This window comes from Onychostoma macrolepis, chromosome 14 (assembly GCF_012432095.1).
Source record: "Onychostoma macrolepis isolate SWU-2019 chromosome 14, ASM1243209v1, whole genome shotgun sequence".
NCBI lineage: Eukaryota > Metazoa > Chordata > Actinopteri > Cypriniformes > Cyprinidae > Onychostoma > Onychostoma macrolepis.
In genome coordinates, this window is record NC_081168.1 from 1,219,819 (window position 1) to 1,230,952 (window position 11,134).

Genomic DNA, 11,134 nt, shown 5'->3' on the forward strand with positions numbered 1-11,134 from the left:
ATGGAAGGTGAAAGGCACAAGGTGGTAGTCTAGAGGCAATTGGATCCACAGACGGGGGCATTGACTGAAAAGGCTCTGTCACCCTTAGTTTTCAAACGGGAACGAGGGACAGATAAAAGAGCCCTGTCAGTGGATCTTAAAAGTCTGGTAGATGACAAAGGGATAAGAAGATCTTTAAGATAAGATGGAGCTTGATTGTTAAGAACTTTAAAGACAAACAACACAATCTTAAACTGAAATCTAAAATGGACAGGAATCCAGTGAAGCGAAGCTAAAATTGGGGTGACATGGTCATATTCCTTCGCCCCAGTCAGCAGCCTTGCAGCTGCATTTTGTACCAACTGGAGGCGTGAAAGCGATGACTGAGGAAGACCTGAGTACAGAGAATTACAGTAATCTAAACGTGAGGTAATAAAAGCATGAATAACCTTCTCCAAATCTTGAAAAGACAAAAATGATTTAAGTTTGGAAATGACCCGTAATTGATAAAAACTGTTCCTTACAACAGAAATAATTTGTTTGGATAAACATAATTCTGAGTCTATTATAACACCCAGGTTTCTAACCTGTGAGGAAATGGAGGGGAAATGTTTGCCCAGCTCCTTATTGATATTCATTCTCATTTTTTGGGGACCAAAAACAATCATTTCTGTTTTGTTCTTATTGAGTTGGAGAAAGTTATTTGATAACCATTATTTAATATCTGAGATACATTCCTGCAATGGTTGAATGGAGTCACCAGCTTTTAGTAGGAGGTACAACTGTGTATCATCAGCATATAAATGAAAATAAACATTGTGCTTCCTGATAATATCCCCCAGAGGGCGCATATATAAGTTAAACAGAAGTGGTCCCAGAATAGAGCCCTGAGGTACTCCACTAATAATTGGGGCAGATGATGAGGAAAACTTGCCTAGCTCTACAGAAAAAGACCTGTCTTTGTGATCGGAGAAGGATGCATCATCAATGAAAACATCAACTACAGAAGAACCATATGACATAATAAGGTCAGGTGTGTGACCAAGGACATGAGTTGCTTGATTTATATGTTGAGAAAAACCAAACGAGTCCAAGATATTACAAAACTCAGCAATCAAAGGACGCCCTGGGCAGAAAAGATGTATATTAAAATCACCCAGTAGCAACAGAAGTTAAAAATTCAGAAAACTCACTTATAAAAGTACTTCCAAAATTAGGTGGCCTATAGATGAGAGCACAGATGAAGTAGACTGTAATGCCACACACTGTACTTCAAACGTTGAAAAAGTCAGAGCAGAAACTGATTGAATTTTAAGTGATTGTTTAAAAACCATTGCAACCCCACCACCCCTACCAGCAGATCTTGGGGTACTAATAAAACGGCAGTTCAATGGACAAATTTCTTCAAAAACTGACAACTCACCAGCACCGGCCCAAGTCTCAGTCCCAATGGGTAAAAAAGTCATGTAGAATGAAAGTTTTATTGCATGCAGACCTAGCGTTCACTAAGGCCATATTCAAAGGAGGCTGTGATGACAAGTCCAGTTGGCAGAGATTTGAACAGTTCACTCCTCTTTGACGAATCCGTAAACACGGAGGAGCAGAGAAAATAGATGAGTGAAAATCCGGGAAAACCGGGAGATGAAAAACATATCTATAATCCCATGAACGTTGTGACAAGTGAAGACCCTCCAAGTTTCTACTATCCAGAGGAAACTCTGTATGGAAGAAGCAATTGCCCTTCTGATTATCACACGAACACCATACCAGTTTGCCTATAGAGTCAATAGGTCCACAGAGGACGCCATAGCAACAGCCCTCCACACTGCTCTGTCCCATCTGGAGCTGCAGGGGAACTATGCTCGGCTGTTATTTGTAGACTTTAGCTCAGCGTTTAACACCATTCTCCCCAACATGCAAGTGTCTAAAGTGTCAGATCTGGGATTATCTCACTCTGTTTGTCTTTGGATCAAGGATTTCCTTACTGATCGCTCACAGAGGGTAAGAGCATTTCCTCAGCTCTCAGCCTCAGCACCGGCTCTCCTCAGGGCTGTGTGCTGAGCCCCTTACTGTACACCCTCTACACACATGATTGCACCCCTGTCCATGCCAGTGTAGCATCAGAACGAGTCAGACAAAACTAAGATTCGATCAGAACATCGAAACATGAGGAGCCAAAATTCCGGAGAGGCCCAAGAAAACAGGACAACGTCGTAAAAGATTCCTATCTCCGACTTCTGGAGCAAGCCTTACCAACAAGCCTCTTTCACAGAACAGCTCGCAACATTAAGACAAAAGAACATTTATTGATAAGCCCAACGCAGGAAGGAGATCGTCAAATTTGGGGTAAATAATCAAGATTAATGGTCAAAGAGATGGCCACCACATGGCGTTCCACAAGAGAAATCACGAGCTTCTTTAGATTGACTTCTCCCCCACACATAGAAGACAAAGAACCAGACTGAAATTCCTGTCCAAAGAACATGTCTTTTGGTCTCCACAGAGACTTTCTTTTCCATATGCACATAAAACCATCCTAAAAGGACATTGCTAGGCATAACACTATATTATGTATGTAACCACATATTAGACTATCATGTTTTAAGCACATATTATGTATTTTATAATTTATATAATAAGTTATTGATAATAATTGTTAAAATCAATATTATTAATACTTTTGACTTAAATTCTGAAATGTAAAGTTTATCATTTTACAAAACTTGTATCAGAATTGTAAATTGTGCTTTTTACAGTCATTTTACAGTTTAATATGGTACTATATACATTATAGAATCGTCTCATTCTGATCAACTTTGCCTCTAGGATCACTGCTGTCAATCAAACTGTTCTTTAAGTATTTGAGATTATTTAAAAAAAAAACATGCTTTTTTCAACTAGCCTTCAGTTTTTAACTCAAAATCAATCAAATCAGTGCAGTACTGTTCTCTAGACTCTCTAGGTCAATAATTATCAAAACACTGTTGAACATTTGCATTTGGACAACTATAAACTGGTCATTTTATAATGTTATTTACATAGTGTACCCAAAGACCTATTAATACTAAAACAAAGCCCACAAACTGTGTAAAATGATGCATCATTTCATTCTAAACAAGCATGCAAAATTTAAGAGAGATTGGGCAAAAAATAACACTATAATAGTTATAAAGGTTATAAACACAGTGTTGTATGATAAATTGCTATTTATAACCACGAAATGGCAGCGGAAGACCACTAATGGGCTTATTAAACTCTAAAACAGTAGTGTTCATAGGTTTTCTTATAGAGATATTATAAAATCACTGTTATAACATTTAAAATCACATTTAATTCAAGTTTACCATTTTGTTCATACAGATATATCAGTTTTTACAATTTTGCCATATTATGATCACAGAGAAACCTGAAAATGACGATATAAACTCTTAAAAAGAGAAGACTTGCCAAAAATATTGTCACCTGTCATTTATTTCAAATATCTATATATGCAACAAAATATGTGTGCATGTATGTCCGTGTATGAGTGTGTCTGTGTGTGAGTGTGTGTGTGTGTGTGTAAGCAAGCTTAATGATAATTAATATGATAGTTTATTTTATTTCTATTTGTGTGTGTGTGTGTGTGTGTGTGTGTGTGTGTGTGTGTATGTATGTTTATGTGAGCCCATTGTCCATTTTTGATGTGTTTCACTGTCAGCTATACATCCAGGTTGGCCTAGACCCTAAAAGCATACCACCTTAGGCCTTAAAATGCTTGAACCCCGGTAATCGCTGCTTGCAGCTATATTTATTATTATTATTATTATTCTGAAGAGCAGTAATGGTTCATTTGTGTAAAAACTGGTTCATTTGTGTAAATTCAGTCTTGTGGACTATAAATAAACTTCTGACAGGACCACTATCGTCAATGATAACTTACAGTTAGCATACATTTTAGGTTGGGGGTATAGTTCTGTTATGGGCAAACACTCCCTGCCCATCCATGCAGCCTGGCATGGATAGGAGAAGGGAGAGCATAAATAACCCCCCTATAGGGTAAACAGAACAGAACCAACATTAATGATTAATGTAGCAGATATCATTAATGTTCTAAGTGATTATTTTATATAACAACATAATTCAGTGGTCTGACTCAACGAAAATATCCAATGCCAAGACCTGACTGGACGCGAGGAGGAGCTGGGGATGGAGGTGGGTGATTAGCTCCTGAGCAAGCGATAGCTGCTGAATAATGACTGAAAGGACCTTAATAAAGTGAATTATAATTGGTGTCGTATTCCTATAGGTAGACGTGGATCAGCTGAGTGTCAGCTGAGCTTGACTAACATGACCTGCCAGAACTAATGCTATGCTCCATATCTGTTAACAGCTTATTCAGGGCAGAACTAAATAAAACCAACAGGACATTTTTGTATCTATCTACTTGTATCTATCTACCGTATTGTCCCGAATATAAGACGACCCCCACTTTTTCCAGATGTACCTTTTAGAAAAAGGCTTTTTGAAAACCAAATCTTGTTTTTTCTTTTTTTTTTCTTTTTTCCCCTCTCTGTAAAACACATTTTTTCTTAAATTATTTTCAAATTGCATATTTTTCCTATTTTAATTTTATTTTGAAAGTATGGTAAATACTGGTAAAATGTACCAACAATGACATTGAAAAATATACACTTTTTGATATACCATAAAAATAACAGGTAGCCCATCTGAATTATATAACATTTATGGTTTTCCATCTCATAGTAGCCTACCAAAATTTTATTATCAGTAGAAGTGAAATCTTATTGTAGTCTTCAAATCTGGGTACTGTCTTATGTTTTAAAATCACTTACAGAGAAGTTTGTTCCCATCAGTCTAACATGACAGTCACGACTCGTGCCGCTGTAAGCTTTTCTTTTTTTGTTTTCACTCACGATCTTTACAACACACATTACATTACATATTTCATGGCACACTTGTTTTATGCGTTTTTGGTGCCACCTATTGTTGTGGGTGTATTACTGACATGTCAAAGTCTAGACCCCGAATATAAGACGACCGCATTTTTTCAGATGTATTTCCAAGAAGAAAACATCGTCTTCTATTCGGGTCAATATGGTACTTGTATCTATCAACTGTTGTTTGCACTGTTTGCCACATGTACAGTTTATCTGTCTCTGTCAGCAGCGAGGGATTCACATGTGATAAATGCAGGGAAATAGTTAGGCTGACAGAGAAGGTTTTAGAACTAGAGACACGCATCCAAACTTTAGTTGAGGATAGTAAGAATGTGAGGGCTGTAGATACTGCTTTGGATGCGACTAGCTCAGGGAGTCCTGTACATTGTTCGGTTTCGGTTGAGCCCGTGCAGCAGGGCAACTGGGTGACTGTGAGGCGGCCTAGTCGCGGGTCAAAACACCACTCTTCCGTTCCGATCAAAACATCAAACAGGTTCTCCCCACTCAGTAACGCACCCACTGAGAAACCTGATGAAAGTGCTCTAGTTATTGGCGATTCTATTGTACGGAACGTGAAAATAGAGACACCAGCCATCATAGTCCATTGTTTACCAGGAGCCAGAGCGCCTGACATCTTGGCAAATTTAAAAGTGCTGACTAATGCTAAACGTAAATTCAGTAAGATTGTTATCCACGTCGGCGCTAATGATGTTCGACTTCGCCAGTTGGAGATTCACTAAAAATAATGTTAAAGAGGTGTGTGAACTTGCAAGTACGATGTCAGACACTGTAATATGCTCTGGTCCGCTCCCTGCTTACCGTGGTGATGAGATTCATAGCAGACTGTCGTCACTCAATGGCTGGATGTCTAAGTGGTGCCCGCAAAATAACATCGGCTTTATAGACAATTGGACAAGTTTTTGGGGCAGACCTAACCTGTTGGAAATAAATGGTGTTCATCCCTCCTGGGGTGGTGCCGCTCTTCTCTCTAGAAATATGGCACATAGTCTTAGAGTTCGTATTTGACTAACTGGAGCCCAGGTCAGGAAGCAGACAGACTGGCTAAACCGACCGTCTGCTAGCCGCCTCACATCACAGAAGTCAGTTAACTCTCAGCACATAGAGACTCCTTCACCTAGATATCACACTATAGAGACTGTGTCTGTTCCCCGAACTAGAAAATACAGAAAACATCCAAACCAAAGTAATAGTAACAATCTAATTGATGTTCAACAAATAAAAAACAGATATTATACAGATAAACACATGATAAAGCTTGGCTTATTAAATATTAGATCCCTTTCTACAAAAGCACTTTTTGTAAATGATATGTTAACTGACCATAAAATAGATGTGCTTTGTCTGACAGAAACCTGGCTAAAACCAGATGATTACATTACTTTAAATGAGTCTGCACCCCAAGATTACTGTTACAAACATGAACCGCGTCCAAAAGGTAAAGGGGGAGGTGTTGCTACAATTTATAGCAATATTTTCAGTATCTCTCAGAGGTCAGGTTTCAAGTATAATTCATTCGAAGTAATGGTGCTTCATATAACGTTATTATCACGAATCTGGTCTGCACTCCCGTTCATTCACCACTAGAGGTCACCCGCTCACCACATGGACTTTCACACCACACATCACATGGACTCTTGCACTTCACAATCTAACTACATTTCCCATCATCCACTACTGATCACAGCTGTCACCAATCACTCATTGCGCCAATCACCCGCACACCTGATCCTACGCACACACTGATCACATACCCTATTTCAAGCCTGGACTTTCTCTCCCTCGTCACCGAGTATTGCATGCATTATCGCTGCCCTACAGAGCCCTGTTAGTTTTCCTAGTCTTGCCTTGCCTAGCCCTGCCTTTGTTGGATTGTGTTTTCCCCTGCCTGGACTATCGCTCACGTTTCGGTTTACCTCTCCTGTCTCGCCCCTTTGGATACTGTTTGCCGATCGTCGACCCACGCTTGTCTCTGGTTACTCTTTGTCTCGCCCATATTATACCTGTTTGCCATTGTTTTGACCCTGCCTGTTATGACCACGTCTCTTGCAAATAAAAGTCTGCACATGGATCCGCATGCCTCTCGTCTCGTCAGCCCCGTAACAGTTATCCAAAGAAACAAGTATTAATGATAAATCCCCTGTGATTTTTGTACTGGCTACTGTATACAGGCCACCAGGGCACCATACAGACTTTATTAAAGAATTTGCTGATTTTCCGTCGGAGTTAGTGCTGGCTGCAGATAAAGTCCTAATTGTTGGTGATTTTAATATCCATGTTGATAATGAAAAAGATTTGTTGGGATCAGCATTTATAGATATTCTAAACTCTATCGGTGTTAAACAACACGTGTCAGGACCTACTTATTGTCGAAATCATACTCTAGATTTAATACTGTCACATGGAATTGATGTCAGTGGCATTGAAATTTTGCAGCAGAGCGATGATATCTCAGATCATTATCTAGTCTCCTGTATATTCCATATAGCTAAAGCTGTAAAGCCAACTCCTTGTTACAAATATGGTAGAACCATCACTTCTACCACAAAAGACTGCTTTATAAATAATCTTCCTGACTTATCTCAGTTCCTCAGCATATCCAATAGCTCAGAACAACTTGATGATGTAACAGGAACTATGGACTCTCTCTTTTCTAGCACTTTAGATACGGTTGCTCCTTTACGCTTAAGGAAGATTAAGGATAAGAGTCCAACACCGTGGTATAATGAGCACACTCGCACCCTAAAGAGAGCAGCCCGGAAAATGGAGCGCAGCTGGAGGAAAACAAAACTAGAGGTATTTCGTATAGCTTGGCGGGAAAGTACCCTATCCTACAGAAAAGCATTAAAAACTGCTAGATCTGATTACTTTTCGTCTCTTCTAGAAGAAAACAAACATAACCCCCGGTATTTATTCAATACAGTGACTAAATTAACGAAAAATAACGCATCAACAGGTGTTGGCATTTCCCAAGAGCATAGCAGTAATGACTTTATGAACTACTTTACTTCTGTCACGGTACACACAGCAGGGAGGAACGAGGAACACGGAGACGAGGAGTAACTTCAAAATAATAGTCTTTAATGACAACATCAGGGCAAGACAAGGCAAGGTTAACACAGACAGGAACACCGGGGAATAGTTACCATGCAGCCGTCAGCCACAGTATCGCATCAGATAGTACGCTATAGATCCCCTGAGGAACAATTCCACTCATTCTCTACTGTAGGAGAGGAAGAATTGTATAAACTTGTTAAATCATCTAAACCAACAACATGTATGTTAGACCCTATTCCTTCTAAACTACTAAAAAAGCTGCTTCCAGAAGTCATAGATCCTCTTTTGGCTATTATTAATTAATCATTGTCATTAGGATATGTCCTCAAAACCTCCAAATTGGCTGTTATTAAGCCTCTCATTAAAAAACCACAACTTGACCCCAAAGATCTAGTTAATTACAGACCGATCTCAAATATCCCTTTTCTGTCAAAGATACTAGAAAAGGTAGTATCCTCACAATTATATTCCTTCTTAGAGAGAAATGGTATCTGTGAGGAATTCCAGTCAGGATTTAGATCGTATCATAGTACTGAGACTGCTCTCATTAGAGTTACAAATGACCTGCTTCTATCATCTGATCGTGGTTGTATCTCTTTATTAGTTCTACTGGATCTTAGCGCTGCGTTCGACACTATCGACCACAACATTCTTTTGAATAGACTAGAAAACTTTGTTGGCATTAGTGGAAGTGCCTTAGCATGGTTCAAATTGTACTTATCTGACCGCCATCAATTCGTAGCAGTGAATGATGAGGTATCATATCGATCACAAGTGCAGTATGGAGTACCTCAAGGCTCTGTACTAGGGCTAAAAACCCCACATGTAATAACCTAGAACACTATCTAACACATGACGGCTGGTCTGTCAATTCTTCTTCATCAGTCAGGAACCTAGGTGTGCTGTTTGATAGCAATCTGTCATTTGAAAGCCATGTTTCTAGCATCTGTAAAACTGTGTTTTTCCATCTCAAAAGCATATCTAAATTGCGACCTATGCTCTCAACGGCAAATGCAGAAATGCTAATTCATGCGTTTATGACCTCAAGTTTAGACTATTGTAATGCTTTATTGGGTGGTTGTTCTGCATGCTTGATCAACAAACTACAGATGGTCCAAAATGCAGCAGCTAGAGTCCTTACTAGAACCAGGAAATATGACCATATTAGCCCGGTTCTGTCAACACTGCACTGGCTCCCTATCAAACATCAGATAGATTTTAAAATCTTGTTAATTACTTATAAAGCCCTGAATGGTTTAGCTCCTCAGTACTTGAGCGATCTCTTATCACATTATAGTCCTCCACGTCCACTGCGTTCTCAAAACTCTGGCCGTTTAATAATACCTAGAATATCAAAATCGACTGCGGGCGGCAGATCCTTTTCCTATTTAGCACCCAAACTCTGGAACAATCTACCTAACACTGTTCGGGAGGCAGACACACTCTGTCAGTTTAAATCTAGATTAAAAACTCATCTCTTTAGCCTGGCTTACACATAACACACTAATACGCTTCTATTATTCAAATCCGTTAAAGGATTGTTAGGCTGCATTAATTAGATCAACCGGAACCGGGAACACTCCCCATAACACACGATGTACTCGTTACATCGTAAGTAGAATGACATCTACGCTAATATTTGTCTGTTTCTTTCTTATTCTGTTTCTCAGTCCGTATCCGATCAGATGGTGGATCAGCGCCGGGAGATGATGTCTGCAGCCCTGATCGTCAGCGGAGACCAGGACACCCAGATGACCCCCAGAGATATATCCCCAGTGAAGACCTCGACTAAAATACAATAAAACTAAAAATATAACAAAATAAATAAAAATATAATAAAAAACCTAACTACATAATACTATTATTGTTAGAAATTGCAACAATATAAAAATAGAAATATAATACATTTATACATAAAAAAATAAATAATTATATAAAAAACAATAATATACAAATATGAACAATTAATGAATACATTATTTTATTTTTTTTTTTTTTTTTTTAAATAATAAATTATTAAGCCCTTTACACAATCTGACATGGCTGCGGTTGGAATTGAACTGCAGGTTTTGTCTGCCCAGAGGAGAACTGGCCCCCCGACTGAGCCTGGTTTCTCCCAAGGTTTTTTTCTCCATTCTGTCTCAGAGGGAGTTTTGGTTCCTTGCCGCTGTCGTCTCTGGCTTGCTCAGTTGGGGACACTTAATTTCTAGTGATTATCATCGATTTGATTGCACAGATACTATTTAAACTAAACTGAGCTAGATAATGACATCTCTGAATTCAATAATGAAATGCCTTTAACTGAAAATTGAGTGTTTAATCTTATCATTATATATTACTGACACTCTATCCTCCAATTTGATACTGTTAAGTGCTTTGACACAATCTGTATTGTAAAAGCGCTATATAAATAAAGGTGACTTGACTTGACTGTATCTATCAGCCTTCAAAAAGTCTGTTTTGATAAACTTTGCTTTCCTAGTTAAAAAATTATTTGAATTTCAACTGATTATTATTTTACTTACTAACATAATTCAAATTGACAATTTTTCAAATTACAAACTACAGGCACCAGTGTTGGGCTAGTTACTCATATAATGTAATATACTACTCATTACTAGTTACTCCTTTCAAAAGTAATATTGTTACTTTACTTATTACTTTCTGGCAACAGTAATTAGTTACACTACTAGTTACATTACTTTTTCTTCACACCCCACAGAAGTTGTAACTGTGTATCTTCCACAAAACAATATTCTAGAATGTTACTAACAACATACTGTATTTCTGCCTCATCATGTGACCAAATTCCACATTGGATCACAGTCAGAAGTTATTACAAACACTCGATAGTGCCTGATAGTGACATTCAAGAAGACGTGTGGTATTAATCTCATTAATTGTCATAGCATTGTGTAGCTTGAATTGGAATTTATCTGTTACCCATATATAATTATATTTCATTATGATTTTTATTTATATTAGTATAATGTGCCACATGCTGATCAGAGGGATGTGGGTGGGATGTAATGCCAGAGTAAAGTAAAGTCGCAACTTACACATCAGTGTTCAGATCATCTTTTTTTCCTGACAAAATCAATATAATGCAATATTTCTATCTGCTAAATGTATGCTTTTCCATA